We start from the raw sequence: 18,366 nt of genomic DNA, 5'->3' as shown, positions 1-18,366 counted from the left end.
TCTGTAATGTAAGAATGCTGTGGAGATGGGTAGGAACTGAAAAACTCACTAAGTAAAAATGTTCCCAAAAAACTTGTGGAGAAGGGACTTCCTATCAGCCTCATTACCCCCTTTTTACAGCTGTCTGTACAATTCTAAAATTAAATTGATAAATTATATAACATATATATACAATTTCAGAAAACTGATCTACCAACTATAGTATAAAGGATAAATAAAAGTAATTTATAATAAAATGATTTGTATGTTAATATGTAAATGCTTATGCAGGACTCCAGTAGAAAACAATGAAATAGTCTAATGCATGTATTCCCTCACACTGAATGCTTGTATTTGAGTAAAGATCAGAAGACATTCTGTGTGCACACAGAAAAATGAAAGAAGTGGGGTGCTGACGGATACTAAAATGTCTTATAATATATGTCAACCTATGGCAACTTCAGGTCTGGAAACAATAAGAAAAATGGAAGGCCCTATCTACAAAGATCAAGACATTTGAGAAGTAACCGGGAAACAAGGTGATTTTTGCAGTGTGGGGCAATTCTACACATTACAGAATATTGTGTACCCTTGCGTTCTGACCACTACATGTTAGCAGTGCTTTGCAATAGTAATGCTCCCACAGATTTCCAAAATGCCCCCAGTGAGATCCACTAACCCGAAAGTATTTGCCCAGAAACAAGCTACCCTCTTGACTTTTGGTGTATATCCACTTGGACCATCATAAGTACTTGGTTCACTAGCAAGAGTTTAGAATTCTTTTTTTTTTTTTTTTTTTTTTTTTGGTGGGGGGTGGAGGGAGGAGCCGATATGACTAAGTCAATACAAACTGAAAAGATGGTTATCATACATTAATTATCATATAATCATTTATAAAGCTGAAATGCTCAGGTAAATAGCCCTATTCTTTTACTAAATCATAAAAGATAAACTTTGCCAAAAAAAAATTCAGGTTTACATATTCTGCTTCAAATCAGTAGGTAACTGCAAGTCTTCTCTATCATTAGACATCTTGCAATTCAAACCCTTTATGTTAGATTTTGGGAAGTTCCAAATACTAGAACCACAATTCTCATGTGGGGGAAATCTTAGAATGAAAAAGGAAACAAATGTATTGAGTCACTATTATGTAGTGGCCTCTAACTAGTTTGCTTTACATATATTATCTCATTTAATCCTTATTATAACTGTATAATGTGGGCAATATTATCATTGACATCTTACCAGTGAAGAACCTGAGACTCCGTACTGTTAAGTAACTTGTCCTGGCCAAACAGCCAGTTCATGGCAGAGCCAAGTTCCAGGTTCCCACTCAGGTCAGACTCCAAAGCCAATGTTAACATCAACCATTGCCACCAAGAAATCAAAGAAAAAAAGAGGCTGATATATTTTTTATGTCCAATCCACATGTCATCTCTGGACTTGTATTTCACACACATCATCCTTATAACCCAGAGAGAGGGAGATACTGTCATTGCCACATTATAGATAAGCAAACAAGCCTAGAGAGGCATTAAATTAGAATCACATAGAACAGATGTGTCTAAGATGAGATTTGAAAAACATATCATGTGCTTTTTTTTTTTTTTTTGAGACGGAGTCTCACTCTGTCTTCCAGGCTGGAATGCAGTGGTGTGATCTTGGCTCACTGCAACCTCCGCCTCCCGGGTTCAAGCAATTCTCTGCCTCAGCCTCCCGAGTAGCTGGGATTACAGGCGTCTGCCACCATGCCTGGCTAATTTTTGTATTTTCAGTAGAGACGGGGTTTCACCATCTTGGCCAGGCTGGTCTTGAACTCCTGACCTCATGATCCACCAGTCTCAGCCTCCCAAAATGCTCATGTGCTTTTTACTACATCTTTGTATTAGCCAGCATTCTTCCAGAGAAATGGAAGCAATAGGAGATAGATATATAAAAGTGGAGATTTATTATCAGAATTGGCTCACACAATTATGGAGGTGAAGTCCCATATGTCATCTGCAAGCTGGAGAGCCAGGAAATCAGTGGTGTAATTCATCTGAGTTCAAAGCCTAAGAACCAGGGAAGCTAATGATATAATTCACAGGTCAAGTCCAAAAGCCTGAGAACCAGCAGCAGAGAGAGTGGGGAACTGGTGTTGGCTACAGGGGTAAGCCCTGGAGTCCAAAGGCCTGAGAACCAGGAGCTCCAATGTTCAAGGGCAGGAGAAGATAGATGTCCTGGCTCTAGAAAAGAGTAAATTTGCCCATTCTCCACCTTTCTGTTCTATTCAAGCACTCAATGAATTGGATGATACCTGCCCACACTGGGGAGAATGGATCTTCTTTACTCAGTCCGCAGATTCAAATGCTAATCTCTTCTAGAAACACCCTCACAGGCATACCCAGAAATAATGTTTTATCAGCTATCTGGGCATCCTTTTACCCAGTCAAGTTGACACCTTAACTATCACAGTTGCTGTCTTTCATGAAAGGAGAACCATCACATCCATGTTCAACAACTAACTAGAAAAAGTTATCAGGCCTTTGCCTGAACCTACAAGAAAGTTGAGAACAAAGAGCTACAGTTGTGGCTTAGAAAATTTTTTAGATCATCTAAGAAGACAAAACCATTTTACTGTTCTCAAATAAAAAGATCTGTTTGCCCAAGACTTATCATTTAAACAGAGTTTTTGGCTCAGTGGTCTACAGTCATTTGGTTCACCTTTGAGTAATACCCTGATGTCAAACGGTAAGGAACAGGGTAAGATTTTCACAAACGGTGCACGGAAGGTTTGAGTCATATTGTTGCCTTTGTCCGAATCTGGATGATCTTGACTTTCCTGCAGTTTCCTTTAGCCTTTTTGTAATGTGGAGAATCTGATTCTTGGTTAGTTTCTGATTATGAAGTCGTTTGGTGTTTTTTACACCCCTGTGACCCACAGTCTCTGTGCAGGCCATATGGCTGATAACACACAGTATATGTCCCTTGTTGCATAATTTCCTATCCAAAGTCATGCCAGGAAGACAAGACATGAAAGTTAGACTGGAAGTCTTCTACCCTGCTGATAAAAATGTAAATAGGTACAACCAGCTTGGGAAAATGTTTGCCTGGCAATGCCTACTAAAGCCAAACACGTGTATGCCTGTGAGACAGCCTTTCTTCTCTTGGGAATATCTCAAACAAAAATGAGTGGTTTCAAACACTAAAAGACTTGTATAGGAATGTCACTAGCAGCTTTATTGTAGAAGGCCAATACTGTACACAACCAAAATGTTCATCATCCATAGACTATGACATGGCAATAAAGAAAAAACTACTGATAAATATTACAGATACAATGTGCTTCCCTATCATGTCAGTAGCCTGCTCAAGATGCTACAGGAGCCTCAGGTTGTCTTTCCTATGAGATATAAATTTCCTTCACTGTCCCAGTCCCAAGAAATCAAATTCTTCTCTTGCTTCACCCCATGGAGACCCCTCCCTTGCAGCCAGGGAACTATCTCCTACGTTAGTCTTACTCATTTTCATTATTTGGAGTCAAGTAACCCTAAATTCTACTATCACCTCTAATATTCTTTGCATAACTCTAGTCTTAGGTTCCTCCTCTCAAATAAAGCAAAAAATTCCTACCACACTGTAAATTAATAAAGAAGATTTAATTTTTAAAGATACTGGTAAAGCACTAGCACAGTGTCAGGCAAATATGACTGCTCAACAATAGTTAGTTTTCTTACCTATCTGGCTTTTCCATTCACATCTCTTCTCAGTCATCTTCCAGCCTGGAATTACCACTTCCCACCAACAACTCCATAAACTCCCCTCTAAGAAACATGCCCTGACAAAACCAATCCTGTCTCCACTTTGATTTCCACATAATCTGCATTATCTATAGTCTAAACTAACTACAAACATGCACGCTTTATCTGTAAATACTTCCTTTATTACATCCTTCATTCAGGCCCCATCCCGGAACCCAGAAATGTACACACAATGAATTCTCAATCACATGTGGGCAATTTTAATTGTTAGGTATGGGAAGAACTGATGAAAATGCTGCATGATGGTAGCAACCACCTGTTAGGCTGACTTAAAAAGAAGGATTTAGACATGTTAATAAACGATCTACACTTCGGTAACTATTAGTCATGCTTGCCCAAGCAACTCAAGAGTAAGGAAAATATCCATTTTACTAAATTACAAGACTAAAGAACTATTAGGATAATTATCCCATAACAAATGCCAGAAATAAGTGGTTATATTGACTTAATTTTATAGACACTTTCCAAAGTATATATTCTAGCCTTACCAAAAAAAAAGGTACTACCATTGCTCAGATTTTACTAATCCATGAGCCCCTGGGAAGAAAGCCCTAGGTTTATCCTATAATGGCAGCTGGCCACTTTTTCTGTGGACATAAAAGAAATTCAATTTCTCCGGACACTTTTTTCCTCTGCTACCAGTGAGCTCCAGGGACTGGTAAACTCCTAAAGGAAAACCATAAAAAAAAAAAAAGAGAGAAAAAAACATAATCCAGAGAAAACAAAATCCAGCTAGTTAAACTATCACCAATAAGAAACATAAACAGGAACCATTTTCAGTTGCTTGGAATCAAAAGCTCAATTTTTAAAAAGCTTCAAAACAAGAGTTTACTGTTTCCCGGACATCTGCAGTTGAAAAAACACAAAAACAGTTCTGGAAAGTGCTGTGGTTTACTTCATGCTGAGTGATTCCCAGGTGCAGAGGGGAATACTGGGGCAGAACAAAAAATGAAATGAGCATGAAGCAAAAGTTTTTCAGAGCCACATTTACAGGCACCTTTCTCCAGCCTGGTTGGTGACTCTTCAGGTATAAATGTGGCATGGGGTGGATTGTTTGAGAACATCCTTATCCTGGGGACAATTTAATGTAGATTTCCCTCTGCCAGGCTCCACACAGACTTCTAACTTGGGGATCCTTGAAGAAGGATCCCCTGGCTTAATATAATTTGTCATTGTCCCCATGTTTGGAACAGCAGACAGATTCAAAACCTTTAAGATGGGGAGTGCCACAGCTTTAGAAGCAGAACTGCCAACCAGCTGTGTATGCGCCTCAGACTGTGGAACAAGCAATAAAAAGAAAAAAGCAAGAAGAAAATTGCCAACTTCTTGCAACATGGAGCCAGAACGGTCAGAGCCAAGCTGGTCATTTTTCCACCCAGACAGCCCCAAGGTTGGCATCTGACATCAGTGTGGAGAATGACATCAGAGAGTCTCCAGTCACCTGCCTGCCTGACAGGCTTGCTCAAGAAATGCCATGAGAGCCAGCAAAGATGCAAGGAGGAAAGGAGGTGAAAGGGGGACTGGTGTCGGTCAAAGTTCCCTTGCTTTTTGTTCAACAGACTACTATTTTGACCAACAATGTAGAGCTAGTTTTGCAGAACAAGATGAAAGAACAAAGGATTTTTATTTTGGAGCTCAGAAGAAAACAATAAGACTAGCAAATTTGGTTTAGGTTCCTCATTTGCAAGCAAGGAAAACTAACCTCGGCCAGTGTTACAGACTGTAAGTTTGCGTCCTCCCCCAGAATAAGTTCATATATGTTGAAGCCCTAACCCCACAGTGTGGACTGTATTCTGAGTAAGGAAGTAATTAAGGTTAAATGAATTCATAAGGATGGGACCCTGATCCAACAGGATTAGTGTCCTTATAAGAAGAGACACCGGAGAGCTTGCCCCCTCGTGCATGCTCTGTCCTTTCTCCTCTCTTCCCACCTTCACTTGGCCATGAGAGGCCAAAGTGGCCATCTGCAAAGCTGGGAAGAGAGCCCTCACAATAAACCATAACACAAACTTACAGCCTACAGCCCCTGCTGGAACGTTGATCTTGGACTTTCAGCCTCCAGAACTATGGGGAAATTAATTTCTGTTGTTTCAGCACAGCAGTCTGTGGCAGCCTGAGCAGACTAATCCAGATGGCTAACGCCAGCCAAGTGAAATGACGGGCTTGAGAAACTGACCAGAAGCTGCAGAGCCAGCCTGAAAGCAGGCAGAATCCAAGCCAGCTCCAGAGAACCAGGAATCAAGAACTAAGCACTGGTCAGGGCACCATCACTGAACTACAGAAATTCCAACTGTTTCTCTCATTTTTCCATCACTCACTCAAAAGTCAAAGTCCCAGGAAGATGTGTCTGATTTCTAAGCTTTGGTGATATGCCACACCCACCCCCTACCCCAGGCTATGCCAGGATAGAGAGAGAAACAATCTTGTCCTTTTCAGTTCCATAACAGCTAACTGACACAGGGAATGTCCCAAGACATCACAGTGAGCAAAGCCCTGCCTCAAAAGGAAATCAAGATGTTTGTAGGAAGGACGAATGGATCCTAGGTAGTATAAACATTTCAAATGTCCATTACACTAATGATCATTACAAATTCCATCATTCTCCTGGTATGCATTCTGTGTGTACCTAGGGTAGATTTCTGTGGCTATAGATTCAGGAACAGTGAATCCCAGAGGGGCACCTGCCCACAGGCAGAACGACAGGTCTGGACTTTCCCTCTGAGATCCAGACCTACACAGCATCTGTCCGTGTAACTAACTTCCTGATGTCAGGACTGCCTACGTAGTACTTGGCAGTCCTTGATCAAAATGTTGATAAAAAGAAATGTCACTGACTACTCTATCCTGTCATTTATGCATCAGTTCCATCACATCTAAATATCTTCTGATTGTCCAATTGTGTTTGTTGAACAGCTGTTGTGTGTCATGCTTTTTGCAAGGAGTTTTATCCGTGCTGGCTTATTATTTCTTTAAAATAGCCCATGAAGTCAAAAAGGTCAACACTGAGGAAGAAAGAAGGTAATAAAATAGTAACAGTCGAATTCCTATCCTCTATGACTTTGGAAAACAGCAAAAACTACAAATTACATAAACACAAAATAACCAGAGGGTAAATAAGCGACCTATGAAGAAGTAGGAAATTGGTATAAACTAATTGTACCAGTACCAATAAAGGTGGAAAATACCTGGTTTAAGGTCTTGAATCTGCCACTTGACCTCAGACAAGTAATGACTTTTCTGGGGCTCAATTTCCTCAACTGTTCAGTAAGGCGTGTATTAAATAACCTATATGGGGACTTGCAGCTCAGAGAGGATGTCATTCAAACCCTTCTAATGAGTTGAGTAAACAGAGTGGTGTGGAATTAGTCAGGGAAGGTTTCTTGAAAGGGGAGACATTTTCAACTTCTCTGCCCACCTAGGGCCAAGTCCAATGATTGCAGTTCAGCCCAGGCCTTACCCTACTTGACTCCTCTGTTGCCTCTGCACTGCTGACTAGTCTACCTTGCTTCACATTTCCTCCTCCTCCATGTCCCTGCAGCTCTCTTCTCCCAGTTCTCTTCTTGCTCCCCGCATTCCCCTCTTCTGGTTCCTATTCCTCAATGTACCCTCAATGCCAATGATCCTGAGGTTTTCCTTGGCTTTTCTCTTATTCTTCCATATATTCTGACAATTTCATCCATACCTGCAGCTTCAAATACCAATTGCACAGAGCCTTATCTTTCTCTTTAATGGAGATACCTTCCCCAAATTCTGGATTCGTTTATCAACCACCTACTAGATAACATGTTCCCAAAGGCCTTGACTGCATAGGTTCAAAACTGAACTCAGAATATCCCCATTCACAACCTTGCCCTTGCCCTGTTTCCATGAATGATGCCACAATCTACCGAGGCACCTGGAAGTCATCAGACCTCCCTTACATCACTGGTCATTAGGTCCTATCATTCTGCCTCCAACATGTCTCACGAGTCCTACCCCTCCTTTTCATCCCCACTGTAACATCTCAGAATAAAGCCTCAGCATCCATCTCTCCTGATACCCTGCCTCCCCATTCCAAACACATCAGGGTAGTCTTTCTAACACTTAGTCATGACCCCCTCCCCACCAGCTCAATATCCTTCATATGTCAAACACTGATGGGACAAAATTCAAACTCCTTTACATGGCAAATTAGATCTCTGTACCTGCCCCCACCAGAGCTTACATTGCCCTGAACTGTGTTGTAGCTGCTTGACCGTGTCTATCTCATTGTCATATGCCCACCGCTTAGCACAATGCCTGAATGTAGGGGCTCAAGAAACTACTAATAAATGAATTAGCAAATACCTAAAATACCTAAAATTTCCTCACAAAATTTATCCCTTTATACAATATTTCATTTTTATTGATAAAATGATATCAGTAAAGATATATTCAATTTCATTTTATCTTACAGTTTTAAATCAGTAAGTGCACATCAAAGTCAGAGGTTCTGAATCTTGGGTACACATTAGAATCACCTGCAGAGATTTTAAGCTGGCTTCCATCCAGACCAATGGAGTCAAAATTCAGCCTTTGTATTTACTGTGGCCATTTGAGTGATTTCATTGGAAAAAGAAAATAGAGCTAACATTAAAGAGATTCACATCATGCTTGATGCAGAAGATTTTATACATGGTATCTTATTTACTCTTTAAAAGAACCCAGGAAGCAAGACTCTCTATTTATTGCGCACTTGAAACTCAGAGAGATTAATGTACTTGAGTGGGGTCACCCAACACATATGTGGTGGGTCTAGGATTCTACCAAAGCTACTTCCAAGGAACATGTGCTTTCTTCCACCTGATAAGCCTCCATGCAGGCAGCGAAAAACGTGTCAGAGGAGGCAGAGAGGGAAAGAAGAATAGCACTTGCAGACACTGGATTTGAATGTGGGGATGACCCACAGTTTCAATACCACACAGTCGCCTTGAGTCCAGTGTGGTAAGAGTGAACCATCCACAGGCATACTGGCTTGAAGTCTTACATAAACGTGACCATTTGGCAAACACCTAAGTAATCATTGTTCCAGGCAAGAACTATAGATGCTAAAATGAGAGAATGAATGGGAAAAAGGAGATTTATATAGTCTCAAAGTATCCACCACAGGATATTCATTTAAAGAGAAAGTAGTAACTTTATAGTGGAGAAGTCTGGCAGACCTTACCTTAACTGAGTGAGCAGTTTCATTTGAATAATAAAACAAATTGAGATTATGCACCTCCTGACATAACATGCTGAGAAAGCCGTAGCATCTTGTCCATGGCCTGCTTGCCAAAGATGCACAACTTTAAGTATGAGGAAACATCAGATAAACCCAAATTAGAAGGAAATCTACCAAATAATTTCAAAAAGGGTAAAAGAGACCATAGAACTGTTCCATATTAAAGAAAACTAAGAAAATATAGCTAAATGCAATGTGTAGTCCTAAATTATATGCTGACCAAAAAAAGGTCATTAGTAAGATGTTTGTGAAATCTGGATAAAGTGTGTAGATTAAGTAGTAGTATAGTAATATTAACTTCCTGTTTTTTAGTATATTGTGGTTATACAATAAATCAATAGTTTGGGAATTTGGATGAAGGGTATGTGGAACTTCAAACTATTTTTGCAGGCATTTTGAAAAATTTCAGACATAAAATTTAAAAGTTTTTAAAAATTAAAAAGTGAAAATGTGTGAAGAAGTTATGAGACCGGATTTCATCCATGAATCTGAAAACAATTCTAAAAGGAGTACCAAATTATTTTGAATGTTATGCATGGCATTTGCCTCTCAAGATACTTTTTAATGAGACAGGGTTATTTTGCACGCATAAAATGTCACACTTGTTACATTACCAGTCTCATTTCATTAAAATTCTACACTTAAACCCCTATAGAATGTTTCTCACCATCCACTTCACCAGATGTCATTTGACACGTAAGAATCTGAGTGACTCCCACAGCTCACAAGGCCATAAACAGCAGAGTCGGAACTGGAAGCAGGTGTCTGCTCCAGCTTCAGGGCTCCTTCCACACTGAGCTACACTGCCTCGCAAATCTTCTAAAGTTCACCCAAGACCCACAACCCAAGGAGTGAGAAAAACCGAAGAGGCTGAAGTCGAGGGAAAGCATGATAGACTCCATATCTATCAATTATTGTACTGCAAGGTTCATAAACATCTCTCTCTCAAGTTAACATTATAAAGTACATTCATTAAATATTTTACCTTTTGGGTTGGGGAGAAGCTAATCTGTCCTTTCTCCCAAGACCTTTAATAATAGTAGTAAGAATAGTTAACATTTGTTGAGCAATTACTATTGCCAGTTATTGTTCCAAGTTCTAATATGTTAGATCATTTAATCCCAGAAAAAACCCTGTGTTGTAGATGTATTATTCCAGTTTTACAGATGAGGAAACTAAGGTACTGAGAGTGTGAGCAAGTTGCCTACAATCATATAGTTGAGGGATGAAGAAATTGGTCCAGGATCTTTTCTAGCATTTCCAGGATGCTTTTGCATCTCCTACAGGCACTCTCAAAGTTCTCTATTTACTTCCAAAGTCCACATCCCCTTCTTAACACTACCTTCCATCACCACAGCCTCCTTTCAGATCTTTAGGGGAACTTGTTTCAAATAGTGACAGATAGATCATCATTTTGTCAAATACATTAATAATGTTCATTCTGCCTAAAAGACCACACCGGAGAAAATGAGAGGCAAGGACGAGATAAAAAGAAAAGGGTCTGGTCCCTACTCTTAAGGTGTTTAAAATCTCAAGGAACACCTTTAAAAATTAACTTGAAATTTTTCACTATCCTAAAAAAGGCAGTGACTCTCCTCTCTGTTCACAGGGATTTAATGGGGTACACAATTTGTCCTATATCAGCCACTGCTGGATACCAATCCTACACTTGCCAATGGTCAGGATGCATAATGAGAGAGGGATCTGGTCAAAAATAATTGAGGAGTTATTCAAAATGGTCCAGATTGTAAGAAACTTCTCAAATGAGAGATAGTTAATTTTATAAGTCATCTGACTATGTCTCTTCAACAAGAGTATTTTCTTCTTGGCACACAGAGATATTATTGACTACACGGTAGTAACAATGGGAGTGAAGAGATTCATGGGGAGCCTACCCCCCCGATCAGCAGAAGCAAGCTCTTTCTGGGGTTGGCAAACCGGCCAACAGCCTCTGAGGAAATCAGGCCCTTGCCCTTGGCCTTGTCAGTTCTCGACTCTTCAGTTCAGAGGCTGATTGGCCAATCTAGGACCTTTTGGGGCAGGTTCATCTTCTGTATTCTGTTACATGTTATTTTCCTGTGCAAACTCATTTCAATCGAGTCTTCAGAGATTCCCCATACTATGGTGAAGCATTTCTTGGGCAGGATGGCTTCTCACAGATGGCAGCACAGAAAGCAGAATTTGAATTCTTTTTTGAAGATACACAAAACTTTCCAGATATTTGCAGAAAAAAAGAGAATCTCATCATTTCTTATAATCCAACACAGTGTTAAATGTTGAGTAAGACAAAAGATTTGGGCCATCAGGCTTTGCTACTGCTGTCTTTATAAAGTCAGGAAAACTTGAAGTTTAGGGCATAACTCCTTTTGTCTGCTACACACAAACACTGTACCTTCCCATTTTCTCTTCTGATTTACATTAAAATTCAGATAGAAATTCTGAGACAGTAAACCTCATAAGAATGGGGGAAGGGGTGGTAATGCTAGTATAATATTAAGACTCATGAGCTCATATACCAATTTTATTATTATATAGTATATTTTTTGACATTTCATAAGTTTGAAAAAAGGTTAGTTAGCTTATCAATGCTGGAAATCTTTCTTAACTTCGATATAGGGAATAATTTGCTATGATGTGGGGTGGGAAATGAGGCCACTCAGGGGCTTTTAGATGTGACTCATAAATCAGAATAGCTTTTCTGATTCCTCTGTTATCTTTTGATGGGCCAGGGCTACAAGCATTCACTATGGGGAGTTTTTTGTTGTGTGTTTTTGTTTTTGTTTTTTTGAGATGGAATCTCCCTCTGTTACCAGGCTGCAGTTGGCATGATCTCGGCTCACTGCAACCTCCACCTCCTGAGTTCAAGCGATTCTCCTGCCTCAGCCTCCTGAGTAGCTGGGACTAGAGGCGTGTGCCACTACGCCCTGCTAATTTTTGTAATTTTAGTAGAGACGGGGTTTCACAATGTTGGCCAGGATGGTCTTGATCTCTTGACCTTGTGGTCCGCCCACCTCAGTCTCCCAAAGTGCTGGGATTATAGGCGTGAGCACCGTGCCCAGCCTTCACTATGGAGTCAAAATCTCTACTAAACTCCTCTTCCTGCCACAGCCAAATCTCCTCCAGACACAGCAGACTCACAGAAAATGTTCCTAAGAGGTGAATGGTACCAAAAGCACAGGCTAATGTTGATGGTTCAGTCTACCTACAACATAACAAACACGCAGCGTGCGTGCGCGCACACGTTCCTCCTCTGGAAGATGGAGATTGAAATATGCTTCCAGCAGGCTATTTAACCACACCATGTTTACAATCTTTTTAACCTGTCTGAAGTCCAGAGAAGAAGTTATTACTGAAAAAAATCAATATCTAAATACGTTCATATTTTTAAAATCAACCAAATTTTAAGTACCTTTTAGTCTGTCTTCTTCCTACGAATGGTCTCTCTTCTGCCTTGGACACCCTTTCACATTCAAGAATCAGCTCATACAGGAACAGAAAACCAAATACCGCATTCTCTCACTTACATAAGTGGGAGCTAAATGATGAGAACACATGGATGCATAGAAGGGAACACAACACACAGGGGTCTACTGGATGGCAGAGCATGGGAGGAGGGAGAGGATCAGGAAAATTAGGCTTAAAACCTGGGTGATGAAATAATCTATACAACAAACTCCATGACACACGTTTACCTATGTAACAAACCTGCACATCCCGCACTTGTACCCCTGAACTTAAAAGTTTAAAAAGAGATTGTACAACAGGAAAACATGTTACAAAGAAACATTTTTTGAAAAAGTTGTATTTTCTCTAAAATGTACTTCTTCCTCTCTCAAAAAAAAAAAAAATCCACTCACCAACGATATTTGCTGATCAAGCCATGAATATGAAAGTCAGGTGAATGTCTTCCCTCCTTCATTTCCCAAGTTCTTACCATTTTTTCAGGGGAGGGGGGCCTTCCTTTCCTCCCATCCCCTCACCCAGACCTACTGTTCATGCTTCTAATCCTCTGGTCTTTTCCCTTCTTGGCAGAGTCAATCTAATTTTCATAATTTATGTAGAAGCTGGTAGACGGTAGATCACAAAAGAACCCTAGATCCCTGTGAATCATGGTAACCAGTCATTATATAATCTTGTCACAGACATGAACAGAAAACCTTCCAGCTGGTGTGTTTCTTTTCACATAATCTTCCACAGATCCTTACAGCTTCTCAGAGTTAATTCAGAGATTTTACAGAATACTATCTGCAAAGAAATAAAGAAGAAACTAAGACACCATTCTATATCATACCTCATTTTTTATCTGGGGCTTTTATTAGAGTTCCTCCTAAATTTCATCTACTTTTAAAAAAATAACAACATCGGTTTAAGAAGATGTCTGAAAACAACTTATACTCCAGCTTTCCAATTTTACACATGAAGAAACTGAGGCCCAGAGAAGACAAAGAAACAGGATGAAAAGTCAGGAAGTTCTTGAGCATCTACACAGCAAGACTGTGGTACAAGCAAATGTTTATAAATATTATAACCGGCTTTGTATTGGAGCTGAGGTCAAAGATTCATAGACTTTTACAATCTTGGGTTGGTGGGTAAAGACCTCTGGGGTCCCTCTGAATGCACCCTCTCCATGGCAACCCCCAGGAAGCAGCCTAATACTGAGCTGACTGCTGTGGGAAATCTTAGCATACTCCCCAGAGCTCTAGCTTCCTGTATAAGGTTGTCCAACAAATCCTCCTCTGTAGCAGGGAACAGCTAAAAATAGCCCAGATGTATATCCATGGACAATGGAATATTTTACAGCAATAAAAAAGAATAAGAAAACACTGTAGTACTAAAATAGAATTATCTCCAAGATATAGTGGTATTACAAACATAAAGCTAAGATGATGTGTAATTTTTAGAAGGCATAAAATATCTCCAGAAAGCTGTGGGGAGGGGAAATTAGTGCCTGGTAGAAAGGGGCGGGAGACTTATAAACTTCTTTGCATCTTCTGATTTGAATCACATGAATGTATTCCCTGATTGAAAAATAACTTTGTTTTAAATTAAAACGCCCCAATTTCAAAACCTGCCTTGGGTTTCTGTTTCTGTATCTGTGACTCTTAAAAATCTAAGATTTGTTTTCTATTTTCCTTGGGTACCTCAATTTCCCTTCCTTGACAAAAAGAACTGTTTGTCCCTTCTTCATTTGATTTTATAATAAACTTGCTGCTGGCTTTAAGTTCAACTGCCCGACATGCAATAAAGCTTCCAAGTATCCAATAAAGTCAGCATAAAAGATAGCTTCTTCCTGACATTTAAAAACACTCAGCTTTCATGTCTCTGGCTCTCCCGCATCCCCAATCTAAGGCTGCCAGATCCTTCTTTCGGTGCCCTGTCCAAATACATCATAGTCACACAACGGTCATGTCTGAGACATTTTTCCAGTGACATTAGGGTCCAGTACTTCACAAACACCTAGTTAGAATGGATCCCCTATCCTTCAAGCTAAAACTTCCTTCTTTAGCTGATCACATCTCAAGAACAACTGAGAGCTTACATTTATGAGTAATCAATTCCTCAGCAAGTATTACTGTAGCTAAAATAGGTGTATTATATTCCATACTTCATGTTCCAATAACTTTTCATGAATGGGACGTGCAGGAGGGCTGGGAAACTCACCCTGCAGTGCCCCCTACTGGTCATTTTAAGAAGCGGCTAGGAGGGAATGAGGGGAAGGGCCCTGGCTTTCTACACGGTGCTGTGGGAATAATTTACATGGGAAGGTTTTGGTTTATTTCCACATACCTTTCAAATTGGGTATCATTTTGGTCCATATGCCATCCTGGTTACAAGCTCACAGAGAATGTCTGAGTCACGTCGGTGACAACCCGGTGTCAACAGAAGGGAGAGGCACTTCCACCTCCAGAGAAAGTAGAATAGGACCCTCTAGGGAGGGACGCAGAGAACCTTGAATCTCCGAGGCACTCCCCTGCCTCACCCCTGGCCCTAGACAGGGTGGCCACAACTGTACACAGTGTGAGTTTCATCTGTCAAAAACTATGTTGAACTTCTGTTGGATTTTTTTTCCTCTCATGAATTTTCCATCTCTTTCAACACGCAGATAATCATGGGAGAGTTAACTGCCTTGGTTATGCACTTGTTTTAATGAGATTTCCTAGAAGCAGATTAGTTTTTGTCTGACAACTAGTGTAAAACAACTTTGTTTGTGGTTAGATGGGACTAAAAGAGTTAAGACTTTTATTAAGGAGTTTGGGGCATGGACAAGGGAGGCCCAAAGGCCTCCAGGTATCCAGGGGAAGCAGAAGGATCCCGAAGGAAGTACCTGCAGTCCTGGCCATGAGAACACTTAACCTTATCTTGGTGAGGCAGGATGTTCAAATGGGACTCTTCCCATCTTAACATTTTGGCCATGCCCCAAAGCCGAGACAACAGATGTCAAGGCCTTCTCTTCAGGATTTGGAAGGGAGTGACCGAAAACATTGTTCTTCCAATGGGAGCCCATCACACACCTCCTGACAATATTAAAGAAATATTAGAATTCATCAGGAAGACAGAAGTTAGGAGGTAGTTGGGATTTTCTCTGAAGAGAGTTATGGGTGTCCAGGAGTCCCCATAGACAAGGAGAAGGTGGTACTTCCCCCTCCTTATGCCAAGAGGGCTCTTCAAGAGGACAACTTGGAGAGTTTGCCGTTTGTTCCCTGGAGATTGTGGACTAACACCTGACTTGTCCCTCCAGTGTTGAAGATGAGAAGCTGGCTGGAATGGCTGCTTGGTAGTAAAGGGGCAGAATGAAGGGAACAGACAGCCTTTCCGGCGTTGAGTGGGAAACAGACATTCACAGAGTTCTCACTGGGCAACTGGAAACCCCATGGAAGAGAACCAGACTCTGGTTATCATAAATGGATCCCCTGGAGGAATAAGGTGACCCCAACAGAGAGACAGATTGCCAGGAGCCAGGGGCTGAGGGGAGAGTCACAGATGTCCAACTGCAGGAGTAACTGCCCACATTAAGGGAATTGCAGGTGGAAAACTGCTAAGACCAGAATCCCTGAAAACTCACTGCAAACTCCCTCTGCCCACCAAGAGTAAGCACTAACACTGCATCATCCAACCCATCCAGCCGTCTCAATGCCAGGTTACTACTGTCATGCCAAGCAGGACCTTCCCAGCCCCTTCACCTTCCCTTTCACCTCTACCTCCATCCAGGGCAGCAGAGTGAGTGGTGCAGAAGTAGAACAAGTTAGAGAAAGAGGCCCCAGCCATGCCTTTCCCCAGTTCCACACAGGCTTCAGCCCAGAGAGCCTGCGCTGAGGAAAAGGAAAAGCTTGGCTTCACCCGAACTTTGTGCAACCACTGTGATTACTGATTTATTTATCATTAAAAGAAAAAGAGAAACCTAGGCTCAGATCCCAGAATACCACCGCAGCTTGGGAATGATGCTGGAATACATGTTGTATATGCCTATAGGTGGATCAAAAAACAAAAGAGACTCCTGAGACCCCATGAGACATCCAATTTCATCTTCTATTCTAGGAAATAGGACTTTGGAAGCATAACGACTAATCTTTAAACGGCACTCTACAAACAACTCTACAAACTACTAATGTATGCATACGTTAGCAGTACATTTAATTCCCATAATAATCCCCATTTCAAAGACGAGAAAAATCAAGGTTCAGAGAACTAATTTGCCCCAGGATCAAGCACACTAGAGAGGCAATTTGAACCTAACCTATTTGATTTCAGGCTACTGACTCTGAAAACCACATGTAAAACTCAGTCTGTAGTTTTTCTGGGAAATTTCTGAAAATTTCAATGGATAAAAAGTGTTTATGGCCACCCCTCCCCCCACCAAAATTCATGTATTGAAATCCTCAACCCCAAGGTGATGGTATTGAAAGGTGATTAGGTCCCTTATAATGGGATTATTGCCTTTATAAAAGAGTCCCAAGTGAGATCCCTTGTCCCTCCTGCCATGTGGAGTTACAGTAAGACCATCCACCTATGAACGAGGAAATGGGCCCCCGCCAGACACCAAATCTGCCATTGCATTGATCTTGGCCTTCTCAGTTTCCTGAGAAATTTCTGTTGTTTCTAAGCCACGCAGTCTATAGTAGTTTGTCATAGTAGCCTGAATAAACTAAGACACAAAGAATCTCATGTCTTCTTTCCTAGATACTAATTCATAAATGTAACCTACTAGTTAACTATTAGATGCCTAACCCACCAGCCAATAAATACCCCTTTAAAACTAGCCTAAAAATATTGATTTTCTTACGCTTTCTTGAATACCCTAAAACACATTTTTCCTTGAGAAGTGGTCAGCTTCAACTATCTACAGAGAACTAGAAGATCCCTTTTACCTTGTCAAGCTCTGGGCCTCTAATCCTGCCCATCCAGTCTCTCGATAATTTCTCTGCACAGGCATATGTGACGTCCTGTGTGCCGCCTTTGTCCATGACCCATAGCCCACAGTAGGCTGTGGTGGTTCCTTAAAGCTGAGACAGGGTACTTTCCTTCTAACAAATCCCAGCATGTGCTCCCCTAACATGTCTGTTTTACTAATTTTACATTATATACAATTTTTCATTTCATTTGGTCTAAAATAAAGCTTTCAGTTTTTCTCAAATAGCATGGCAGATTCATTAAATCAGATTATTGCCCAGTTCCCCCTTCTCTTTCATCAAAAGGAAAGACAGGAAGATAGAAGCAGAAGAAAAGTGGAAACAGTCCAGGGCAGTAATATAGAAAAGTGAAAAAACGTAAAGTAAGTTTAACTCTCCCCCTCCTCCTGGAGAGTCAAGGTCCCAGAGACAGAACAGCAGCTTCTCTCTTTGCACCTCACACGTTCCGAGAGAGACTACACTTCCTGGCAGCCCTTCCCATTGCCATTTCAAGGCAACGGCTGTAGACACAGCATTTCTATCTTGGTTACACCAACCTTTAGAGTTCTGAGCAGAGCACTAAAGACTTACAAAGCGTTTATGGCCAAGGTCGCTTGGGGACCAGGATAGAGAACGCAGAAACATGTTTGGAACTTTAAAAATGCTGGGTAGGGTGGGAGGCCTAGGAAGTGGGGGTGTAGGATTCACGCGGTTGCCTCCATCCCCACCCGCCCACCACTAGCCTTAGATAAGCAGACAAGGGTTCCCGTCCTGGCTTGGCCTGGCACCTAGGAATAGCTCTGGCCCGAGGTAAGCCTAAGAAAGGCTAGAGTTTGGGATGGTGGGTTTCTCTGCTTCATAGGAGTCCTCAAACCTGGGCCCAGGCATTTTCCTCCTGTCGGCCCCCAACAGCAAACCCCAAACTAGCTGACTTCCTAGTGCATGGTAAGCACACCTG

At 41.1% G+C, this 18,366-nt stretch overlaps 1 long non-coding RNA gene across 1 annotated transcript in view; it reads right to left on the bottom strand.

Moving 5' to 3' along the window:
- LOC106999837 (uncharacterized) overlaps positions 1–18,366 on the bottom strand; it is a 550,889-nt gene that overhangs the window by 493,386 nt on the left and 39,137 nt on the right. The gene's annotated exons all lie outside the window — the stretch shown is intronic.

The sequence above is a fragment of the Macaca mulatta genome, chromosome 8 (assembly GCF_049350105.2).
Source record: "Macaca mulatta isolate MMU2019108-1 chromosome 8, T2T-MMU8v2.0, whole genome shotgun sequence".
Taxonomy (NCBI): domain Eukaryota; kingdom Metazoa; phylum Chordata; class Mammalia; order Primates; family Cercopithecidae; genus Macaca; species Macaca mulatta.
Note: the sequence above shows the minus strand (reverse complement) of the source record. Positions and strands in the feature narration are given on the sequence as shown.